The sequence below is a fragment of the Macaca fascicularis genome, chromosome 3 (assembly GCF_037993035.2).
Source record: "Macaca fascicularis isolate 582-1 chromosome 3, T2T-MFA8v1.1".
NCBI classification, from domain to species: domain Eukaryota; kingdom Metazoa; phylum Chordata; class Mammalia; order Primates; family Cercopithecidae; genus Macaca; species Macaca fascicularis.
In genome coordinates this window covers 122,903,560-122,929,290 of record NC_088377.1, presented here as the reverse complement: position 1 = coordinate 122,929,290, position 25,731 = coordinate 122,903,560, and the positions used below count along the sequence as shown (strand labels likewise).

At 38.4% G+C, this 25,731-nt stretch overlaps 2 long non-coding RNA genes across 2 annotated transcripts; both read right to left on the bottom strand.

Moving 5' to 3' along the window:
- Positions 1 to 1,250: 1,250 nt before the first annotated feature.
- On the bottom strand, positions 1,251 to 4,839 carry LOC135969904 (uncharacterized). Its single transcript, XR_010585258.1, has 2 exons — positions 4,705 to 4,839; positions 1,251 to 1,498 (listed from the first exon to the last, which is right to left on the bottom strand). It is a non-coding gene; the product is annotated as an uncharacterized lncRNA (long non-coding RNA).
- Positions 4,840 to 11,770: 6,931 nt separating this feature from the next.
- On the bottom strand, positions 11,771 to 25,713 carry LOC123572331 (uncharacterized). The gene is made up of 2 exons (XR_010585770.2): positions 25,575 to 25,713; positions 11,771 to 12,246 (listed from the first exon to the last, which is right to left on the bottom strand). It is a non-coding gene; the product is annotated as an uncharacterized lncRNA (long non-coding RNA).
- Positions 25,714 to 25,731: the final 18 nt, after the last annotated feature.

The following is a 25,731-nucleotide window of genomic DNA, read 5'->3' as shown; positions in this document are numbered from 1 at the left end:
CACAAAACAGGTTTTGAGGAACTGAGGCAGTTTCATGAAGCTTTGGTAACAGAAAGAAGAAACAGTGGGTATAATGCAGAAGTAACAGTGGAATTTCCTAGCGAACAACCATGTATTTACTTAGTAGCCTGTGGGTGTTAATCACACTTTTTACTTTTGTGAGATGAGAATCAAGAGACAAGGAAGTAGCATCTTTTCAGGTCAACTCTCTTTTTGCTGAGGCAGGTTAACAACATGCAGAATAATAATGCCACTAAGAAGCAAACAAGTGATACCTGGATGGGGGAAATGGACTAAAGCCCTTCTGCTTTGGAGCTGTTTTGATTAAAGTTGGTAGGAGGTTGGAGTCCAGGTTACTCATCCATTCCCTTTCTCCAACATTAAATAGGGTAACTCAAACCAAAGATTTGCCACCTTTCATTCCCAAGCGTGAAAATCAGCACTAAGTTGATTGGGAAGATTATGCAAAATAAAATCTTCAGTTTTGTCAGTCTATAAAAGGCAATTAGTTTTGCACCCAGAGAAACAAAGCGCCACTGCAATCCTAATCCCAACAGATGGTCTTGAATTAGTATGCTATTGGACACACAGCAGACCAAATAAGAGAACATGGATAACCCTAATGACTAGAAAAAGGCAACGTGGAGCCCATGCCCTTCTGACAGTTATTTTGTAGTAAAGTCTTTCTAGAAGAAATATAGCATACTATTTTCATTGTTACTACTATAAATAGCCCAGAGTAAGCACTCATATTTGTGAAATGAATGATTATTAGAAGTAATTTTTAGTGTTTATCAATCACTTGAGGTCTATGATACAATAAATTGCTCTTCTCCAAAGCTCTGCTAGATGAAAATCTTTTTTCAACTTTTTCAAATTCTTTTAATATGCTACCATAGTAGGATCTGCATTGTGTCTATTGACTCTAGTACCAGTGCCAACATCTTAATTTCAGTGGTGATGGTATTTTGGGGTCCTAGAATCATTTAAAAAGAGACAAGTCTGCTAAGACTTACATATTTCAGAGAATTTTATCTGCATGAATTCATAGAAATAAAAAAAAAAGGTTGATAACAAATCAAAGTTATACATTTCGACCAAGATTAAGGCATAGTATAGTTTCACAAGCTTCTCCCTACTTTAGCCACCTCCCACACTGCTGATCTAGAGTGGAAAAAAAAATTACCAACTAACAAGGAAGAAATGAATGACCTTCGTACCTATTTGAAGAAATTTGTTCTTGAAGGTCCTTTTCTTTTCTTTTCTTTTCCTTTTCTTTTCTTTCTTTCTTTCTTTTTCTTTCTTCCTTTTGTCAGTAGAAAAGTTGATATAGTAGAATTTCTAACACTTGCCCCAAAGCTCTGAAATTTCTGGGATTCGTTATCCTTGGACCCAGAATATGACTAAGTCATTCTCTCAACTCCTTCATCAGTAATTAGAGGAATACTGCCTTAGTCCATTTTGTGTTGCTATAAAGGAATACCTAAGGCTGAGTAATCTATAAAGAAAAGAGGTTTATTTGGCTTACAATTCTGCAGACTGTGCAAGAAGCATGACTCCAGCATCTGCTTCTGGTGAGGGCCGTTGACTGCTTCTACTCATGGCAAAAGGTGAAAGGGGGCCAGTGTGAGAAGATCATATGGTAAGAGAGGGAGCAAGAGAGCAGGGAGCGAGGTGTCAGACTCTTTTAAACAATCAGCTTCCCCAGGAACTAATACAGGAGAACACACTCATTACCACAGGGATGGTACCACGTCATTTATAAGGGCTCCACCCACATGACCCAAACGTTTCCCATCAGGCCCCACTTCCAACAGTGAGGATGAAATTTCAACACAAGGTTTGGAGGGGGCAAATATCCAAACCACAGCAAACACCAAAACTGTATTGGTCTTATTTGTCAACAAAGGGAAATATTAAAAGCATTCAAAGACAATGAGAAAATAAAAATTATCATTGGTAATAAAATATAGGATGTGGCATTGCTTAAATCTGGAACAGCGTGACTTCAGTCCCTATTCCCTCACCAAATTCTGATTGAGTTGATCCTTCCACATTCCCTCTACTATTTTTCAATTGTTACTATTATTTAATAAACTTTATGGTTTAGAGCAGTTTTGGTGTACAGCAACATGGACTCAATTATATTTTATATTGTTTACTCCCTAAGATCTCTTGCTTCATTATTTGTCATTCAATCCCCAGCTTGAATAATTGTGTCACATCTGCAACGCACAGTGCCTCGTAGGCTATAGTGACGGGCTAAATTCCCTGTCTTATGACTATTAATCTTTCTCTAAAATGTTTCTTCAATATTAATATTTCATCTTCCCATGTTGTTTATTCCTTACTAAATGCAATTATTTTAGACCAAAAAAAAAAACAAAAAAACAAAGTGCCATCTGGAAAATGTTACAATTTTTTTTCTAGGAAATATCTGAAAGTAGATTGATCTAGTCCTATCATAGGTTTGAATGTTCAATATTTTTCTTTAATTATCTTCTTTGGTCAGTGGATAGAGCAGTTTTGTTTTGTTTTGTTTTGTTTTGTTTTTTGAGACAGAGTCTTGCTCTGTCGCCCGGGCTGGAGTGCAGTGGCCAGATCTCAGCTCACTTCAAGCTCCGCCTTCCGGGTTCACTCCATTCTCCTGCCTCAGCCTCCCAATTAGCTGGGACTACAGGCGCCCGCCACCTCGCCCAGCTAGTTTTTTGTATTTTTTTTAGTAGAGACAGGGTTTCACCGTGTTCGCCAGGATGGTCTCGATTTCCTGACCTCGTGATCCGCCCGTCTCGGCCTCCCAAAGTGCTGAGATTACAGGCTTGAGCCATCGCGCCCGGCCGGATAGAGCAGTTTTAACTTTTTCATGCAGAGCCTACTAATAGAAAAAGATCAGATCTATTTACACCTTAACTAAACCCTGCTTTAAATGGAAAAGTATTTCTATTTTTCACCGAGTTCATTTTACTTTCAGGTATTAGACAGTGTTGTTCTAGATGTTGGTGAATTCTTTGATTACCACTGATTGGTATTTAAACTTTTCTTGTCTTGGGGACAAACAATAGTGTCAAATCTCTGAACTGGAAGGAAACTTAGCAACCACTTTTATTTAATTCTGCCATTTCACACTTGATAAAATAGAGGACAGATATTAAGACCCACCGAAAGGTCAAATCATTAATCAGCGAGGGAATAAAGTTTAGGTCTTTGTACATCAAAGTGGCCATCTTTCATTATCTCTAAATGCCCTAGAAAAATGTTAGGCCTTTGCGCTATCCAGGCTTGTGCTTGAGCAGGAGAAAAAGGAGGCTGTATGGCTAATAACTTATATTTGTAAGGATTTAACTTTAGTGGCAAATGGCTCAGAACAAATCATCATGGGCTAAGTTCCAGCACATTAAAGAGTCTCACCTCTCTGTGTAAATCTTAGTGCCTGGGCCATTAAAGGCAAAGAACACCACCTCTTCCAACCCTGGGTTGAAAAACTTTCTCCTCCAGGTTTGCGCAGGTTTATCTGGGTAACTGGGGATTGTTACAGCTACTTCAGTAACTGATGGCCCATGTTTTTCATCCCTAATCAAAATATAGCTAGTAATATAGGTAGATATCATCGTTTGCATGAATAATAAGTTGCAGAAACACAATACCCACTTGGGTTTTCTGGTCAGTGTATTTGAGATTTAATAAGAATATCAAAAAATAAAAAATAAAAAGTTTTGAAATAACTCTCCCCAAATTCTGGAATAAAAGTGTTTTAAGAGCATTAAGTAACCTATTACCTCATGTTATATTAAGCCGTTGCAATGCTGGTTTATACAACATTGTTCCCAATTAAGGTAATAGGGTCATCTATTTTTTTCATTGCATCTAAATTATCTAGTTCCTCCTGTACAACAGTTTGTTTCTTCTTCTGCCCTTATAAATTCTATACTAAGGGTAGATTATTGATGGACAAAGTTTATAGTAAAGGGGACTTGAGGTGAATTGTTTTTTCCTATTTGGGGATATGAACAACCTTTTAATAATATTAAATTCTGCACAGAAATAAGGTATCTATTATCATTATTCATTGTTTATATCCAGAGCTATAGATTTTGAAATTACACATATATAATTTTATTTAAAATGAGTAACTTTTACTTAATTATGTATTTTCTGTTATTCTAATTGACCAAATTCAGAAATGCCAAATACTAACACAATTTAGTCAGGACTCTGCATAGGTCTTGAGGGACTGTTGTTTGAAAAAAGATATTTGGGCACCACCTTGTGGGACTTTGTAGAAAGACATAGTGTGAGAGTTTGTCAACTATTGTTAACAGATTACACATTTTAATCGTCTGCGATGCTGAATGGGTGGAATATAAATTGCTTTCTACAGCTTTTCTGGGCAGAAGAATGAGGAGATGAACCAAAGAGTGATAAAACTACTCTTATATAAGATCAAGAAGTTCTCTAAGTAACATCTGATGAAATCCAAAACTCATTCATTTAACTAACATTAACTTAGTCTCTACTATATGTGAGGCACTGGATAGAAAACAGGTAGACGCAGTCACTTCAACCCAGTGAAGAAAATAAGCAACTAAAGAGCAATGGCAATTTTTACAAAAAAAAAAAAAAATTAAGTAATCAAATATCTAACTGTAGTTGACAATACTATGCTAAAGGGTTTGGGAACAAAATGTACCAGTGTCTGCAACTTACTTTGAAATGCATCATAAAGAAAGGAGATGTGGCCAGGCGTAGTGGCTCACACCTGTAATCCCAGCAGTTTGGGAGGCCCAGGCAGGTGAATCACAAGGTCAGGAAATCAAGAACATCCTGGCCAACGTGGTGAAACCCCGTCTCTACTAAAAATACAAAAATTAGTTGGGCATGGTGGCACGCGCCTGTAATCCCAGCCACTCCAGAGGCTGAGGCAGGAGAATTACTTGAACCAGTAAGCTGAGATAGCACCACTGCACTCCAGCCTGGCCACAGAGCAAGATTCCATCTAAAAAAAGAAAGAAAAAGAGAAGAAAAGAGATGGATAGAAGAATGGATAGATGGGTAGATTATGCAATAGAGCAAATACGTTCATTGTAAATATCAATTGTGAAATCTATGTGGCAAGTAATGGGTTTGCTGTATACTTCTGTTAACTTTTCTGTATGTTTGACAATTTTCATAACAACAAAATATTAGGCCAGAAAGAGCAAGAGCAATATAGTGTGATAACATCTATAAAAGAGACCTACACAGAGAGCACCCAGCCCAGACTGTGATATGGAAGTTGGAAGTGCAGGAGCAGAGGATAAACAGCAGTTTCTTTTATGCCGTGTTAAAGGGTTTAAACTTTATCTTGAAAGCAATGAATAATCTGAAGCAGGGTTGTGACATGATCACACTTTCATGTTAGGAAAATCACTCTAATCGCTGTGTGAATAATGACAGGAAAACAAGCTTGGAGGCTGAGATCTACTAGGAAACTTACTATGACACCAATGAGAGATAAGGCTCTCAAGTACCAGCAATGAGAAAGCAAAGTGAAGAAGTCTAAAAAATATTAAGAAGTAGAATCAAAGAGCTTAGTACCTAGTTGGCATAGGAAAGCGGAAGAAATGAAGGAGAAAGATGGTACCCAGTAGTCTGCTGAAAAGTATTTAATAACTGTCTCTCTGGGAAAAAAGTGTATTGTACACATACATATATGTAAGTTTATTGGAAATGTTATTGGTATAATGAATGTATGGTATAAAATTTCAAATAATAACAAAATACACAATATTCTCTATTATAAATTCTATATAGCAAACTGACTCATACAGATTGCTTTCATTGATTTTTGACCAAATTCTTATATCCTTAGCCAATCTATGGTTGTTACTGATGAATGAGTGTAGTTCCAACAAGAATGTTGGTTGGCATTTTCCTCTTCTTTAACAAGTAAGACAAAAGTGAAACAAAGAAAAATGTGGATGTGCATTAAAACTTCATTTGTTTGTCAATGATGTAAGCAACTTTGTAGCTGAATAATATAATACTTTTCAAATACTGAAACATTTTCTTAGATTTTTTCTTATTCAACTGTTACAGACAAAATACACTTTTGAGTTTAATCTGCATTATTGTTTTCTCCGTCACTTCCTTTGATCTAAACAATAAATGAGACAGTAATTCAAGCCCTAATTTGTAGCAGATTTCTATTGTGTAAAAAGTCCTACTATGTCAGATTTCAAATGACTTACTTGACATCACTAAACACAAGGTTGGAAAGAGAAACACAAATATATAGCAGCATACCACTCTGCAGGATTTCCATCATACAGTTGCCATGGATGCAAACAACCTCAAGTACGTACACAATAGTAAGATTTACTAAATAGTTAGGAAGTAATGAGTTTTGAGTGTTTATTACTATTGTTTTTAATGTAATTTATTTATTTGTAAATTAAATATATAATACAACATTTAATAGTATCTGTGGTTAACAACTGGTTCACAAACTTTCTGGAAATTTAGCAGTTGACCCTCACAAGGTGACATGAGCCATCTTCAGCACACCAGAGACCATACCTAACTTCCAGGCTGTGCGGTGCCCTCTTGCCTCTTAAAACAGTACAGCACACAGGTCTGAGAATTGGTTCTGCCTCCTTTTGACACTGGACCTGTAACTTATGAAAGCCTCAGTTTCCACATCTAAAAGTGAAGACTATGAGGAGGAGCCCAATAAACATAAGGATAGCAACAGCAGCATCTGAATCAACAACAAAAATAACACCTCTCTCACAGTGTTGTGGTGAGTATCAAAAGAGCTTTGTAAACAGTAAAAATCCATAGATGTTATGTAATTTCAAAAACAACTTAAAAGACAAACAACACTAGAACATGTTCGTAATGTATAGGATCAGTATCCAGAATATATAAGAAAAAGAAAAAAATAGGATATGAAAAGGCAATTTTTTTTTTGTTTTTTTGGTTTTTTTTTTTTTGGTTTTTTTTTTTTTTTTGAGACGGAGTCTCGCTCTGTCGCCCAGGCTAGAAAAGGCAATTTTTTAGAAGGGAAATAAGAATGGCTAATAATCATATGAAAAAGTATTTACTCTCATTAGTATTCATGAAAATGCAAACTAAAAACACTAAGATATCATATGTTTTTCATTAGATTGACAAGTTTAAAGAGAGTAATAAAGGGTTAGTAAGGATGTTGGGAAATAGGACACATGGTGGGAAGGGTGATTTGGTAAAACTGCGTTATAGAGCAACTTGGCAATATTTGTTAAAAATAAAAATGTGTATTTTTTTCACTTCTAGGAATATACCCTGGGAAATTCTAGCACATTTGTTCAAAAGACATAGATAAGAATGTTTATTCTAATAAAAATGCTTGAAACAACCTAAATGTTTATCAGTAGGTTGGATAAATAATTTGGGACATAACAACATTGATTTATTTATTCAACAAATATATCTTATAACCTTTATATATCTTTAAAATGTAATTTTAATAGAAAAGAAAGCTATGGAATGATATAAAAATATGATATATTTTCTATAACATTTTAAAACATACAAAATGTTAGCTATCTTACAGATACATCTGTAAAATAGATACATCTATATGTTGTAAATCTATAACAAACTTTGATAGGAGGAAACTCACCAGTTTTCCGATAGTGGTTATCACTGCAGAGAGAAACGGGAATAGGACTGGGACTGGATACAAAGGGGACTTCAACTCTGTTTCTAATGATCTGAGAATAATTTTTTTAAAACCCTGAAACATTTAAATTCTGAGTGGTTGGTATACAGATTTTTGTCATCTTCCCCTTAATATACATTTTTTAAATTTTCATAATGAAAAGTACTTTGAAAACACTTCAACTCCTCAACCTATTAAGCAATAGTTAAAACAGAGTTGATACCACGCCAGTTACACAGATTTATCATTTTGGACTCTACTCCTTAGGCCACCAGATCTCATTAATTCTTATTTTCAGCATTTCTCATGGAGACTTTAATTTTCCAACAGATTGCCACTTCACTAACTTGAATCCTTAGCCCCTGCAAAATACTCACTCTCCAAATAGCCCTAGAAATCCCAAGCAGACATCTTATATGTACTCATAAACAAATCATCAGTTATCATTTGACATCATCCATTTCTTTCTGTCCTCTACTTGAAGCTCATTCTATCTCTAGACTCATAGGAAATGGGGCAAATTTCTACTTTTTAATGCTTCTTAACTGGTATGCAGCCCACAAAGATCATTCCTTGCTCTGAATTCTTTCAGCATTATTTATGGTACCATTCATCGAACAATACTTATTGCGTTTTGTACTGAGAAGTAAATATTTTGTGTTATACAATAATACTTAAATAATATATATTTCACTAAGGGCAGGAATTTTTTTAAAAAATTCTACTTCTTTATAGTACCCATAGCAATAGTCATTCATCAGCAATGGTTGTAAAATGAACAACTATTTTAAATATTGTAGCATTTTGTGATTGTCTTCTAAATAACTTTATCTTTCCAAAGATTTTGATGACTTAAACTCACAAAATTCCCCAAAGTATGTCATGGGAACCCTATGCTCCTGCCTTCATTTTTTCATGATACCTCTGCTAGTGTGTAATTTTAGGCATCTCTATATCCCTTAATTCACTCCTACTCATAGGAGGAGGAGTTAGGTGTATCTCATCCTTAGTATAAGTATGTCACATGCAACATTTGGAACGTATTTACACTGAAAAAAAACTCATTGCTTATCTGAAATTTAATTAAACTTGGCAGCCTGTAATTTTTTGTGTATGCTAAATCTAGCAACCCTAACACTGACCCATCTCTGTTATGATGGGGGGAGATAGTCTAACATCCATTGATCTAACACCCATTAGTTGATTTTTCTTGAACTAGTGGAGTTAATATGTTAAAAGTCCTATGCATTGTGACTTCCTCTTTTCCACACTTATTATTCGGAATCCAAGGATGGGAGGCAGCAAGTGAAACCCTTTACAACTGTAATACCCATGAGAAACCCCAAAGTCTAGACATGGGTACAGCTACTAAGAAGCTTGGTTTGAGTCGCAGGTCCAAGGCACATTCAGCTTTACTGAAAACTATGCTGATATTTTGATCCCTATGTTTCTGACCGCTATGTATATTTCTCAATTAACTCCAAACCCAGAAGAAGAATGTTGAGAATAATTATCAGTGTTAACCCCCATCTCCCTGTGGATATATGTGGATATAGTTAAAAGTGACTACATTTTATTTCATTCTTTACATAGTCTCCAATCCCTAACTTCTACCTTGTCAAATACATCCAAAGTAAAGAAAAAATTAGGTCCAAAGGAATAATTTTCAGTAACTAAGATATTAAAGAGCTGGTAGGAACACGAATGTTAATTTCAGCCACAAGAAAACATCATGGAGTCAGTGCTTTTATTAGAATGGATAATCTTAGCCAATTAGATTTAATCATCAGTGTATATCTTACTTGTATCCAATAATGTCAAGGCCACTGCTGATACATCAGCATTCTTTATAAGCTATTAAATGGGAGTCTTATTTCCTAGACATTTATATTAAAAACTTACAAAAAAGGAAAACTCTTAGGCAATAAGACATGTATTTAACAAATATAATTTAGCATTTGTAAACATTAATATATGGAATCATTTCTAAGTAAACACAGAATGCCTTGGAACTTCAATCAGACAAATAGAATTTAAATGTTTGGAGACAAAGTGGAAATGTCAAAGTTTACTAAATTACTGGTTTACTCTAAAACCCATGCACCCAAAAAACTAACTTTATTTTCTAAATATGAGCTTAGCTTGTTCCAGATAAGAGAAAACAAAACAAAACAAAAACTTTAAGCTGGTCACAGGAGATGATTGAGTGTCTTTCTAATTAAAATAGTCTCTTCCAGTTAAATTCAGTGTCTGTGGCTCTTCAATATATATTCAATAGTTACACTTATTGCATACTTCCCAAGATGCAATATGATAGAAATGTATTTCCTTGGCTGATGTTAAAAAAACAAATATAGACCGAAACTTTAACTTTTAAACCATTAAATAAATAATTTCCAAGATGCTGGTAATTAATGAAAACTAAGCTGCTTTCTGGAAAGAAGCTCATTTTTGAATCCACTGTATAAACATTCATCACATAGTAATATTGTTAATAGTCTGAGCACTTGCTTAATTGACACACTATGTGTGAATACTTCTCATGATACACGGTATACTTCCTTTTTCTACCCCAGATTAGAAAAGTGCCTCTTCCTTAAATCTCTTGCTACCTGATAACCATCAGAATAAGTAGGATGCAACTGACCCTCCATGGAGGCGTTTAATGTACAAACTGAAGAACTATCGGCCTCAGCCCTGTGTAACATCTCACTGTTTATACAGTTAACATTTTTGTGTAGAGTTGAAAAATCATTTTTATTTTTCAGTTTGTATTATATTTATTAAAGTTTAAAATTTTAGTTTAATAAAGTGGCTTGCTCATCCTGATTACAGTTGAATGTTACCACTCTGTCGAGTAGAACTCCATAGGATGCATCATAAAACAACTTTATTTTTCCCCCACTGCTCTTCCTATTGGGGCGGGATATTCCTTGCAACATGGATGAAATCACAGGCAGTGGTCATAAATCTTTGGGTTGGTCTTTGATATAAAAAGTCACTTCTTTCAAATTTAGTTACAAAAACTCTCTCGTTCCAATAATTTAAATATTTATCCCGGGTAGTAGCCAATATTCTGAGCTTGAAGTTTCTTCTCTGGAATACTGCAGTAGGATAGGGGACATGGCCAACTTTTCCATTTCCCCACTTTTTGCCTCTCTGCCTTCCCCAAACTCATGAATCGCAGTTTCAGGCCCTTTCAGGTAGAAGACAGGAAAGATCTGCTTAGCTGGTCACTGCCATGCTTTGATTTCGGAAGGTATTGAGGTGATCTCTTTCTCACTGCAGAGGTCTCATGCATTCTTTGGAGACTTTGCTTCACCAGGATTTCTCATCTGAAGTTCTCTTAATGCTGGCCTTAATGCAATATCTCTTCTCTAGCAGGTATCATATACAATCTCTACCTCACACTCTCTTGTTCCCAACAGAATACCTCCAACATCTCTCTGCTGTATTCACCTCAGCCCTGGCAGATAATTCTACAGATTTCTTCAAGCTGACTCTCTTGCCCTTGTAGTCCACATCCCATCTGCAAGGCAAGGCCCACATATCCTTTATCCTGACAAACTCTGAGAGTGCAGCTTGTTCCCCACAGGTGCACCTCTCACCTCTTGGCCGTTAGAACCAGCCAGCCCCAGTACCTGAGTTTTAAGGCATGAGTCCAAAAGCAGCCCACCCTCTTCCCTACCCACCTCCCTCTTCCAAGATGCACAGCTCAAGCTCTCTGTGTGGAACAGCACCTGCCCCTCACCCCCAGATATCTCATAGGGGATTAGGAGTGAGACTCACAGAAAATGAATTTCTCCAAAGAAATCTCTTCCAGATTCTTTTGTTCCTTTATATCTCTCAGAAAGGATTGGGTCTTCAGGTCGCAAAATCTTTTCCAGCTCTGCATAGGTAGGTAGCATCTCATGGGGAATGGAGATGCCACCACCTATTGTTCTGTTATAGTCTAGTAGAGCTTTAGCAAAAACTACAGGTAACAAATTCTATTTTTTAACATCCTGTTACACAAACAAATATGCTGTGCATGCACACAAATAAATGTTGAAAGAGGCACAGAGAAGTGAAAACAATTGTGCACGGTAGGAATATTTGAATTTTATTACATGTCCTTCAACATTGTTTTAACAGTCATATTTTTTAATTTTCAATTGGAATGAAATCATGTATGTGTTTGTATAATTTTTCATCATGCACTCATTTTTTTGATTCCACAAATAATGAGAGAAACAGTGATGACTGTAAAATGTATCCCACCCTCAAGGAATTCATAGTAGAATTTCTTGTAGTTCCTGTAGAACTACAATAATATAATGTAATATAATAGCTAATAGTATTATAATACTGTGTGTGTGTGTGTGTGTGTGTGTGTGTGTGTGTGTGTGTGTGTATGTGTAAAGAGATGGGGACCAAGGGAGGTACAGCAAAGTGCTAAGGAGTCCAGATGGGGATAGATGCTACTTCTAGCTGCAGGAGACTTCAAGGACGGGCTGGAGGGATGTATCTTGAGGGATGGATAGCATTTGATTTTTCTAAGTCTTGGAGAAGGGCATTCTGGGGGCCTAGGGGGAAGGAACAAAAGCATGTTATAAGGAAAGTGCTATGGAAAAGTAATTGGGAACAATTCAGTGGGACAGCTCTGGTATGAATTAAGAAATCAAGTGTGAAAAAATATGTTGGGTCACAGTAGATAGCGACAACCTCATGCTGATAACCCTTTAAAAAAAATTCCAGATGCTTTTATCCATGTTACATGGAGAGAAATATTCGCCATTATATGTAATTTACTAATCTTTAAATAATTAACATATACTTACCTCATTTATACAACTAACACATTTAACATCTATTAATTTAGTAAATGAGATTTATCTTAAGCACTGTTGCAAACTGAATCCCTCTTCTCAAGTTTAAAGTAGGAAATTATTTGAAATATTTTTCAAAAAGAGGACAAAATATGCCAATAGAACAATGATTATAAAACTGAATAGCATAAAAGTCATAAAAAGGCTAAAATTGTGGAAGTAAATTTCTGTCCACATCATGCCTGTCCTGATTCTAATTCTGGTTCTCTTTATGCTTCTGGGTTTTTTCCCCTCTTTCATTGCTTCCTTGGGTTATGATTATACTTAGCCAAGAAAGTGAGGTTTAACTTCTCAAATGAGCTGCTAATGTTCCAGGATTTAGAGCATGTGAGTCAAGTCTGTTATTCATCTGAAGGTTTTCCAGTTACACATTGTACCTTATATCTGAAATAGTCCAAATTACTGACTAAGGCCAATCAGATATGCTTTGATTTTTCTGTGACCTAATCTTTTTCTCAAAATGACCTTGGTCATGAATGTGTTGTCTTCATAGTCTAATAAACATCTACCTCCCAGTTCTTGTTCTGGAAATCTTTTTCTTATTTTACTACCAACAGAAAACTGTTTATATAACTGCTTTGGGTCTAATTATAAAGTTAATCTGATTCATTGAAAATACAAGATTTTTTTTTCTCATATCTCAACCATTATGACTTGCAACACGGACATCTTAAGTCAAGGCTGAGGTGTCTGGATGTTGATCTGTAGGGAATGTTAACCAATGAAAAGCTCTAAATAAAGGGTTGCTTCAGGTATGCTTCAGAGTAATCAATCTGGCCTTACAGAGGAGAAGAATTAGAGTAAATGAGTAGGAACCAGGGAGCCAGAGGCCAACTGGGGAGACTACTGTCTGGGTGAGGAGTAATTAAGACCTAAAGCAGGGCAATAGCTGTGGGAGCAGAGACATTGGCAGAATGTAGCCACATCATCTGTTTCAAAAATCCCAAATGTGATTTATTCAAGTCTTGTTCAATGAGGGGTAGAGATCAGGCAGTAAAATGACTGTGGTTTTACTGGACTAACAGTGCCAGTTTGAGAACAATTTTGATAGCTGCTACTTTAGTGCCTCAGTGCGCATTAGAAGAAATGCACCAAATTACTAACAAAAAAAGCAATGAGCAAGGCAGGAAATGTTTGCATTGCTCATGTTGCAGTTGTCATACTAAAACTGCTCCAGTTAATAAGGCATCTGATATGCTGCTTGAATCTTATTTGTGCCTTAACTTCGTGGATATAGGATTATGATGTGTCTATTATGGAATTTAGCATCCTAATCCCTCCAATTATACTCTTAAAATAACATTCTTTTTTTCTCATTAAAAACATTTTTATATTGTAATGCATATAACAATTACATTCAAATTTAGAAAACACAGAAAAGTATAATGAAGAAAATAATGATCACTTTTAAACCTACCACACAGAGAAATCTACTGTTAAAACTTACCCTTTTAAAATAAGGCTAGGATCATTATAATTATTTCATCCAGTAATATTTCATTCCAGTAACAGTAAACCATAGTGTTTTCTCAATCTTTAAGTAATTTCCTAACACAAGGGTCAACAAGCTAATCCAGCCTGCCACCTGTTTCTGCAAATAAAGTTTTGTTGGCGCAGGGTCATGGCTATTTTTTTATGCACTATCTATGGCTGCCTTTGCACTACAAGAGCAAAATTGAATAGTTGCAACAAAAGCAGCAGAGCCTGAGGAGCTGGAAATATTTGCTATCTGGCTCTTTACAAAAAGTTTGCTAACTCCTGCTTTAAAAGATTATTTTAATGACAGCATGTAATTAGATCAAAAGGCAGTTCCCTTGGAGAGTGCATGAGCCAGTGGTTAGAAGCACAAAGCTGGCACCAGACCGTCTGGGTTTGTATCCTAGCGCAACCATTTAAGAAACGTATGAGCTTGCCTAACTTATTTCACCTCTCTGTGCCTCAGTTTTCTCATCTGCAAAATAGGAAAAATAATAGTGTTATCCTCATAAAGTCATGATGAAGATGTGGTGAGCCCTGTGATGCACCTCCAGATTTTCCTTTAGTCATTAGTGACCTCTTCCTTCAGCTGTGGGGAGTGCTGCCAGCAGTCAGCCGTCAGCTGTCAGCTTTCTTTGGGAACTGCCTTAACCGAGGAAATCGCCTTACTCAAAATCATGCCTCCTCCAAGAGACAGTTCACATTCAATGACACATCCACATATATGGAATAGTATAAATGCCTGTGCACCGGCCCTCAACTCAGGACAACTCTGAAGGACCAGTCCAATTCCAGAGTTACCCATGGGCTGGCTGAGGCCTTTTTCGGCATTGCATAGCTGCTCAATTTCCCTCCCTACCTAATCTCTCTTCTTCCTCCTCCCATCCTCAGGTGCTGATCCCAACAATGCTCCCTAATGAATATGCTACATCCTAGTCTCCATCTTAGAATCTGGTTCCCAGGAAACCTAACCTGAGATAGTATGTTAAATGAGTCTATATTTAAAATCTCTGACACATAGTAGATGCTATATATTTATACATTTTTTCTTAAATAAACAAATAAATAATCCAGTGGGAAAAAGTGAAATGGAAATACAAGTTCAAGGAGAAAAACTAGAACAATGTAAAATTTCCTACAATTGAAGAATAACTTAATCATAAAATTATTGTTAAAAAAAATTATATAGATCAAGCAGTGGTTATTGGTTGAGACAATCCACACTGACAACTTTGAAATATTCCAATGTTAATATTTATTTATTTTTAAAAATCTTTTTTTAAAAGGTGTACTTTTTAAAAAATAGTATGTGTATACATTTATGGGATACATGAAATGTTTTGATACAGCCATGCAATGTGAAATAATCCAATGCTAATCTTTAAATACAGGGGACAAATACCAATAAGATTCTCATAACATGTTCAGGGTCTACATAAACTGGATTCTGGACCTAGTTCAATACACAAGGGAAACAGAATGACAGTGTAATTACCAATAATTAAACCAAAGGCGTAACTTTCCAAGTCACTTTTAGTAAGTGAATAAATTCTGACACTTTAAAAGTCCAAAGCTACACAAAACTCAAAGCAATCGAACTATTTTTCTACCTGAAATTTTTTTTAATTTCTGGTGGGAGGGCAAGGTGGCTGACTGGACACAGCCAGGTGGAACAGCTGCCACCAAGGAACCAAGATGACTGGACCTCATCTAACAGATCTTCAGAGGGAAGGCACCTAGAGTGGATGGAGGGAAGACCAGAAGCTGGGCTGAAGGGAGAAGAAGCTGGGAACCCCACATGAGGCTACCACACAGTGGGACTTGTTCCTGGCCCCAGTGACTCCAGGCGAACAGGTGGATTGAACTGGCAAGGAGCAACCTGTTCTCGCCATGGGCCTCTAGAATCCCAGCAGGAGGAGACCCCTTCGACCAGCACAGACACTTGAGTTAGCAGGAACAGCTGCTTAGAGAAGTGGTGGGGGCAGCACATCAGCTGAGGCAGAGCCTAAAGGGTTTGGTGCAGGAGGATCTGTAGTGGAGCACAGCCACGGAAGCCCATCTCCCTTGGCTCAACTTGCTCCCATAGGAGACTTTAGCCCTATGGAAACTGTGAGATCTGAACTCTGCAGGGTGATCTTGCCCATCATGTGGGGCCAGTTCAACCTGAGCACCTCTTCGTCTGCTGGCCTCTCCCGGGGCCCCAGCCTCACCACATCTGCTTGCAAAGCAGCCTCAGGTGCCCTGTGGTCCCACTTCACAGCTCTTGCACTGGCAGATCATGCCTGGCTGGCAGACAGCTCCAGAAGGGTGGCCCCCATGGCCATGAACCAGCCTGCCCACTCCCTCCCTACACGGCAGCTTTCCCCAGGCTCACAGCAAGCCCCCACATTGCTTTCCCAGAGCACATGTACATGAACCAGTTTTGCCTTCCTTGCCCACCAGTGCAGTGTGTGCAAGCTCCCTGCCCTGCTACTGCTGCAGTGGGAATAAACTCCACCCCACATCCCCACCACCACCACCATTGCAATTGGAGCCTTGGTGAGCACAGAGCCAGTCAGCCAGCCCTATTCCCACCAGTGCCCTGCCCTTGTGCCAACACTGCCCTGGGAGTGAAACTAGGCACAAGAACAGTGGATCCTCCCCTGCTCTGAGGGAACACCCTTACCTGCAGCACACAGAGAACACACACAGACCTGTGCCCACTAGCACCACACCCCCATGCTAACAACACCACCGGCATGACTGCATGCACAGCTGCCAGCAGGGACTCCCCCACCCCCACCCAGCGGTGCTGCCTCTGCCACTGTGATGAATGCCCACTTGGAGGCAGGTACCCCAGCACCTGTACCCTGCTACAGCCAAGAAGCATATACCTTACTATGCTTCTGCTGCCACTGCTGCTGTCATGTGCGAATGAGGATGGATCCCAGTGTCACTGCACTACAAAATGCTTCAGCTAATACCACCCATTAGAATGTAGTGAACAGCAATCCAAACCACCTCAGCTCCCCACCCCAAACCCCCATACAGTGGATTCCTAACCTCAAAGATCCATAGAACAACATCAGGGCTCAATAGAAGTCCCCCAGAGAGATAGCACACAGTCCTGGAGTTGAGAGCTTCAGCATTGGCCCCCTAAAATCTTCCAAAAACAAAGCCAGTTGACTGAACCCATCTTATGCCACAACCAAACCCTCAAGGTCATCATACTAGATGAAAGAAAGAAAAAAACACCCAAAGGTCAGCAACCTCAAAGATTGAAGAAACATCAACCCACAAAGATGAGAAAGAACCAACCCAAGAACTTGGACAACTCAAAAAGCCAGAGTGCCTTCTTTCCTCCAAATGACCACACCACCTCTCCAGCAAGGGTTCTGAACAAGGCTGAGATGGCTGAAATGACAGAAATAGAATTCAGAATATGAACAAGAACAAATACTAGCCTTGAATGTAAATGGCCTCAGTTCCCCAATTAAAAGGCAAAGTGGCAAGCTGGATAAAGAACCAAGATCCATTGGTATGCTGTCTTCAGGAGACCCATCTCACATGCAATGATACCCATAAGCTCAAAATTAAGAAATGGAGAAAAATCTACCAAGCAAATGGAAAACAGAAAAAAATCAGGGGTTGCAATCTCGATGTCAGACAAAACAGACTTCAAACCAACAAAGATAAAAAAAGATAAAGAAGGGGATTATATAATGGTAAAGGGTTCAATTCAACAAGAAGACCTAACTATGCTAAATATATATGTACCTGATATACGAGCACCCAGATTCATAAAGCAAGTCCACAGAGACCTTCAAAGAGATTTATACTCCCGCACAATAATAATGGGATACTTCAACATCCCACTGACAGTATTAGACAGATCATTGAGGCAGAAAATTAACAGATATTCAGGACCTGAACTCAGCAATAGATCAAATGGACCTGAGGGACATCTACAGACCTCTCCATCCAAAAGCAATAGACTATATATTCTTCTCATCACCACATGGCACATACTCTAAAATTGACCACATACTTGGACACAAAACTCTCCTCAGCAAAATGCAAAAGAACTGAAATCATAACAACCACTCTCTTGGACCACAGTGCAATCAAATCAGAAATAAAGACTAAGATATTTGCTCAAAACCATACATTTACATGGAAATTGAATAACCTACTCCTGAATGACTTTTGGGTAAATAATAAAATTAAGGCAGAAATCAAGAAGTTCTTTGAAACTAATGAGAACAAAGATACAATGTACCAGAATCTCTGGGACACAGCTAAGGCAATGTTAAGAGGAAAATTTATAGCACTAAATGCCTGCATCAAAAAGTTAGAAAGATCTCAATTTAACAGCCTAACATCTACAACTAAAAGAACTAGAGAACCAAGAGCAAACTGATCCCAAAGCTAACAGAAGACAAGAAATAACCAAAATCAGAGATGAACTAAAGGAGATTGAGACACCAAAAACCATTCAAAAGATCAATGATTCCAGGAGCTTGTTTTTTTAAAAAATTAATAAAATACACTATTAGCTAGACTAATAAAAAAGAAAAGAGAGAAGATCCAAATAAACACAATTAGAAACAATAAAAGGGGCATTACCATTGACTCCACAGAAATACAAATAACCATCAGAGAATATTATGAACACCTCTATGTACATAAACTAGAAAATCTAAAAGAAATAGATAAATTCCTGGACATATACACCCTCCCAAGACTGAGTCAGGAAGAAATTGAATCCCTGAATAGATCAATAACAAGCTCTGAAACGGAATCAGTGGCTGACTACCAATTACAAAAAATAAAAAAAATAAAAGCCCAGGACCAGACAGATTCATAGAAGAATTCTACCAGAGCTGGTACCATTCCTACTTGAAACTATTCCAAAAAACTGAGGTAGATGGACTCCTCTATAACTAATTCCATGAGGCTAACATCATCCTGATACCAAACCCTGGTAGAGACACAACAAAAAAAGAAAACTTCAGGTCAATATCCTTGATGAACCTTGATGCAAAAATCCTCAACAAAATATTGGCAAACCAAATCCAGAAGAACATCAAAAAGCTTATCTACCATGATCAAGTAGGTTTTATCTCTGCAGTGCAAGGTTAGTTCAACATATGCAAATCAATAAATGTGATTTGTCTCATAAATAGAACTAAAGACAAAAATCACATGATTATCTCAATAGATGCAGAAAAGGCTTTCGATAAAATTCAACACTGCTTCATGTTAAAAAAAAAAAAAAAAAAAAAACTCTCAATAAACTAGGTATGGAAGGAACATACTTCAAAATAATAAGAGCCATCTATGACAAACCCACAGCCAACATGATACCAAACCGGCAAAAGTTGGACGCACTCCCCTTGAAAATCAGCACAAGACAAGATGCCCTCCATCACCACTCCTATTCAATATAGTATTGGAAGTCCTACCTACAGCAATCAGGCAAGAGAAAGAAAGAAAGGTCATCCAAATAGGAAGAGAAGTCAAATTATCCCTGTTTGCAGATGACATGATTCTTTACCCAAAAGCTCCTTCAGCTTATAAATGACTTCAGTAAAGTCTCATGATACAGAATCGATGTACAAAAATCAGTAGCATTCCTATACACCAACAACAGTCAAGCCAAGAGCCAAATCAAAACACAATCTCATCCACAATTGCCAAAAAAAAAAAAAAAGAATAAAATACCTAAGAATACAGCTAACCAAGGAGGTGAAAGATCTTTCCTGGGAGAACTATAAAACACTGCTCAAAGAAATCAGAGATGACACAAACAAATGAAAAAAAAAAAAATGTTCCTTGCTCATGGATAGGAAGAATCAATATTGTTAAAATAACCATACTGCCCAAAGCAATTTAGAGATTCAATGTTATTACTATCAAACTACCAATGACATTCTTCCCAGAACTAGAAAAAAACTATTTTAAAATTTATATGGAACCAAAAAAAAGCCTGAAGAGCCAAAGCACTCCTGAGCAAAAAGAACAAAGCTGGAGGCATTATGCTACCTGACTTCAAACTATACTACAGGGCTACAGTAACCAAAACAGAAAGGTATGGGTACAAAACAGACATATTGACCAATGGAACAGAATAGGGAGCCCAAAAATAAGGTTGCACACTTACAACCATCTGATCTTCAACAAAGCTGACAAAAATAAGCAATGGGGAAGGGACTCCTTATTCAATAAATCGTGCTGAGATAACTGGCTAGCTATATGCAGAAGACTGAAACTGGACACCTTCCTTATACCGTATACAAAAATCAACTCAAGATGGATTACAGACTTAAATGTAAAACCCAAAACCCCTGGAAGACAACCTAGGCAATACTATTCTGGACATAGGAATAGACAAACATTTAATGACAAAGACACCAAACACAACTGCAACGAGAGCAAACATTGACAAATGGGATCTAATTCAACTAAAGAGCTTCTGTGCAGCAAAAGAAACCATCAACAGAATAAACAGACAACCTGCAGAATGGGAGAAAATTTTGCAAACTATGCCACTGACAAAGTCTAATAACCAGTGTCTATAAGGCACTTAAACAAATTTACAAGCAAAAAACAAAAACCCTACTAAAAAGTGGGCAAAGGACATGAACATTTTTCCAGAGAAGACATACATGTGGCCAACAAGCATATGAACAAAAAGCTCAACATTACTGATCATTAGAGAAATGCAATCAAAACCACAATAAGATACCATTTCACCCCAGTCAGAATGGCTATTATTGAAAAATCAAAAAATAACAGATGCTGGCAAGGTTGCAAAGAAAAAGGAATGCTTATACACTGTTAGTAAGAGTATAAGTTAGTTCATCCATGGTGGAAAACAGTGTGGCAACTCCTCAAAGACCTAAAAACAGAACTATCATTTGACCCAGCAATCTCATTACTGGGTATATACCCAAAGGAGTAGAAACCATTCTATTATAAACACACATGCACATGTATGTTTGTTGTGGCACCATTCATAATAACAAAGACATGGAATCAACCTAAGTGCCCATCAATGGCAGACTGGATAAAGGAAATGTGGTAAATATACACCATGGAATACTGTGCAGCTGTAAAAAAGAATGAGATCATGTCCTTTGCAGCAACATGGATGGACCTGGAGGCCATTATCCTTAGCAAATTAATGCAGGAACAAAAAACCAAATACCGCATGTTCTCATTTATAAGTGGAAGCTAAAAGATGAGAACACATGGACACATAGAGGGAAACAACAGACATTAGGGCCTACCAGGGGTGGAGGGTGAGAGGAGGGAGAGAATCAGGGAAAATAACTAACAGGTACTAGGTTTAATCCCTGGGTAACTAAATAATCTATACGATAAACTCCCATAACATGAGTTTACCTATATAGCAAACCTGCATGTGTACCCCTGAACTTAAAATAAAAAAAATTTTAAATCTTCTTTGTCCTATTTAAACATAATTCTTGGTATTGAGGTAAATCTGAATTCACATGATATGCTTTGTCAAATTTTTCCAAAACCCTTTTTTTTTTTTTTTTTGAGACAGAGTCTCACTCTGTTGCCCAGGCTGGAGTGCAGTGGCACAGTCTTGTCTCACTGCAACCTCTGCCTCCTGGGTTCAAGCGATTTTCCTGCCTCAGCCTCCTGAGTAGCTGGGACTACAAGTACGCACCACCATGCCTTGCTAATTTTCGTATTTTTAAATAGACACAAGGTTTCACCATGTTGGCCAGACTAGTCCTGAACTCCTGACCTCAGGTGATCCACCTACCTCAGCCTCTCAAAGTGCTGGGATTACAAGTGTGAGCCACCATGCCCAGCCCTGTTTTGCTTATAATTTAAAGATTTAAAAAATATTAGAAATCATATACTTGACAACTATGTAAATTTATTTTGACAATGTTAGATGTAATCCCAAAATGTATGAAGAAATGCACTGATTTAAAAAATTTATTTGGGGATATGCTAGAAAAGTTTTTGAAGGCCATTATTTTAAGATATCTCAGATCTTCTGATCTTCAACCTTTGTGAAAAGATTACCTAAGCCATGGCACATGTTTACAGGGCCTTCGTTTCAGCTTGATACCTCCTCAGCCTCCATCTAAAAGCAAAACTTGCTCTCAGGTACAGACTGATTTTGTGCATGTGGAAATAAAAAGAACTGGATTAGCCAGTCACAGATTTCACAAAATGTCCCAGTACTGTAGTAACTGAATTGCTGCCAGGAGCAGCTGTAAATAAAAAAGAAATTCGCTGCCCTTCAACTGCAATCCTTTTTGTTTTAAAACCACAACAAAAATCCTGTCCGGGATCACCACAACATAAATGAAGAAGCTTAAAAAGAACATCCTGGCCAGGTGCAGTGGTTCACGCCTGTAATCCCAGCACTTTGGGAGGCTAAGGCAGGCAGATCACTTGAGGTCAGGAGTTCGAGACCAGTCTGGCCAACATGGTGAAACCCCATCTCTACTGAAAATACAAAAATTAGCCCGGCGTGGTGGTGCATGTCTGTAATCCCAGCTACTCGGGAGGCTGAGGCAGGAGAATCACTTGAACCTGGGAGGCAGAGTTTGCAGTGAGTCGAGACTACACCACAGCACTCTAGCCTGGGCGACAGAGTGAGGCTTGATCTCAAAAAACCAAACAAAAAAAATCCTATTAGAAATACAGAAGCTTAAATTAAAAACAAAATACTGAGACTGAACTATAGCAGCTCTAGGATCTATTGTAAAACCCACGTTTAGTAAAGGCAACTAGTATAATCTCAGACCAGTCTGTCAAGTTCTCTGCTATGGTTTACTGTTTCCAAAGAAACAAAGCACTCACTCAACTCAGTAAATATTTTTTGGATACCTATGCAACAGGTGCTAAAGGAAATCCAAAGTTCTATGCTAAAAGATTGCTACCCGCAAGGTTCTTGGTTTAGTAGAGAAGGGGAATCAGTTTCCAAAAAGACTGAGAAAAGTGTCACTTATTCCTGTTAGGGGCTTTAGAAGAACTAGTGGCAATATGAAAAAAGATATACTTTCACAAAGCTTGAGTGGAAAAGGAAGTTGAAAAAAGGACATTAGCTGGAGGAGGATGTAGAATAAAGATGTTGTTTTAGGATTTATTCAACATATTTTTATTGACCACATTTTTTAGGCACTGTTTTGTTTGTTTGTTTGTTTTTTGTTTTTTTTGGAGACGGAGTCTCGCTCTGTTCCCCAGGCTGGAGTGCGGCGCGATCTGGGTTCACTGCAAGCTTCACCTCCCGGGTTCACGGGTTCACGCCATTCTCCTGCTTCAGCCTCCTGAGTAGCTGAGACTACAGGCGCCTGCCACCGCGCCCGGCTAATTTTTTGTATTTTTAGTAGACACGGGGTTTCACCGTGGTCTCGATCTCCTGACCTTGTGATCTGCCCACCTTGGCCTCCCAAAGTGCTGGGATTACAAGCGTGAGCCACTGCACCCGGCCAATTTAGGCACTGTTTTACATCCTGGTGATTAAGCAGAGAATAAAGTAGACAGAGCCCCTCTGTTTTAGTTAGGGAATTGGCTAAGCTGCTCTACCAGTTCCAAACAAACAATGATTTTTAAAAGAACAAAGTTTATTTTCTCTTGCATAATGGTCCAGAAGTCTGTGATCCAAGGGAGGAGGTGCCCCAGCTTCCTGAGATTCTTTTGGGACTTAGGCTAGTGAGAACAGTTTGCCTTCCTTAATACCTGGCTTCCATTTCAAGTCTTTTCTTCCATTTCTTTTTGCCACTTGCCAGAGAGCAGGAAGAGGGAAGAGAAAGGGTATAGCAAGCAACTTTCTTTTTAAGGGACAGGATCCAGTCCTACTCACATCCTACAGGACATAACTTTTTGATATAGCCTTATCTTGGTGAAAGGGAGGCCAAGGAATTTCATGTCTAAGTGGGTCACCAAATGCCCTGCTCAGATTTGAATGTAGAGATATTTCCTCTTACTAAAAAGAAAAAAAAAAATACAGAATGAAAACTGGGGATAAGAAGACACAGTCTAGAAGACAACTATAGAAAAGTAAAGAGATGGCATGTATGTGAAGTTGTGGTGTCATGAAGACAAGAACAAAGGAACTAATTTATAGGTAGTCAGTGACAAGTGAGCAGACTCTTGAGTGAAGGGAGAGTATGAGTCATGTAGATTTCTGCATTCCAGACAGAAGGAATAGCTAGTAAAGAAGCCCTGAGGCAAGAGCATGCTTGTCATGTTTAAGGAACAGTGAAGTCACAGGGATAAAAGACAAACCAGAAGAAAGTGATGATATGGAACCAAGCAAATGAGACATGTCAAGAGAGAGGACGTAGTCAAGAACAACAAAAGTTGCAAGGGTGAAGCTTTGGCCATTGAAACTGGCAGCATGGAGCTCACAGGTGACCTTGACAAGTGGCAGTTTTGTGGCATGGTGGGCATGAAGGACTGAATGGAGTAAATTCAAGGGAGAGAGGAGGAAGTGGAATCACAGAGAGCAAATATGGTCCTCTCCTTTGAAGAGAAAATGGGAATGACTTGAGTATGTGTTTAAGGTAAAGAACCAGTAGAAATGGAGAGGCTAAGATACATGGAAGTGGAGTAATTGATGGTGCAAGGTCTCAGAAGAGGAGAAATATGTGGGGTTCCTCCTTTTACTCCTAGTCACCGAAAAGAAGATAAGAATGGTAGTGAATCAAGATGTTGGAGGAGGGCAGGAGGAAGTAGTGGGAAGTTGTGGAAATTCTACCTAATAGTTTTAATTTTCTTTTCTGAAGTAGAAGGCAGTGTCATCTCCTGAGTGCAAGCACAAAAGTTGTCCTCAACTATGAATAGTAAGAGTAGAAAAGGAAGAGATTTGTATTGATCTGAGGTTTTGTGTGGGGGTTTGAGGTCAAGGCCAAAACCATTGAGAAGATTGACAAGATAGTGTTTAAAGTGATGAATACTGCTGTGTCTCCTCTCAATAATACAGCACTTTCTTCAGCCTACACTCTTCTAATGGCAGGATTGGAAAGGCAATACTTTCCCCAAACTCATCATCTTATCAAAACCATCTGCCACGAAGCTCATCAAGACTAAGCTCATAATGCTGTTTATAGTCATCACCACCACAAGCCCAAGACCACCCACTTTTAAGCATGAACATACAAGTGAAGACTGTCAGACATCTGAAGACTGCCTCAAGGTCAGACTCGTGACACCTGAGGCAGCACCATTCACTCAGTTTTGGGAACAAAAAACCTGGAATCCTCTTTCACCGTCATTCATTTGGTCAATCACCAACCTCTGTTCATCCCACCTCTAAATATTCCCCAGGGCGCCCACTTCTCTCCATGCCCACTCTCCATGCCACTGGTAACCTGCGTTTCTGTCATCCCGCATTCTGATACTCTATCCCTCCAGCTCTCTGCGCAAAAACTGATCATACTGGCCAGGCGCGGGGGCTCACGCCTGTAATCCCAGCACTTTGGGAAGCCGAGGTGGGCGGATCACGAGGTCAACAGATGAGACAACCCTGGCCAACATGGTGAAACCCCATCTCTCCTACAAATACAAAAAATTACCTGGGCATGGTGGCGCCGTGCCTGTAGTCCCAGCTACTCCAGGGGCTGAGGCAGAAGAATCCCTTGAACCCGAGAGGCGGAGGTTGCAGTGAGCAGAGATCGCGCCATTGCACTCCAGCCTGGCGATATAGCGAGACTCCGTCTCAACAAAACAAAA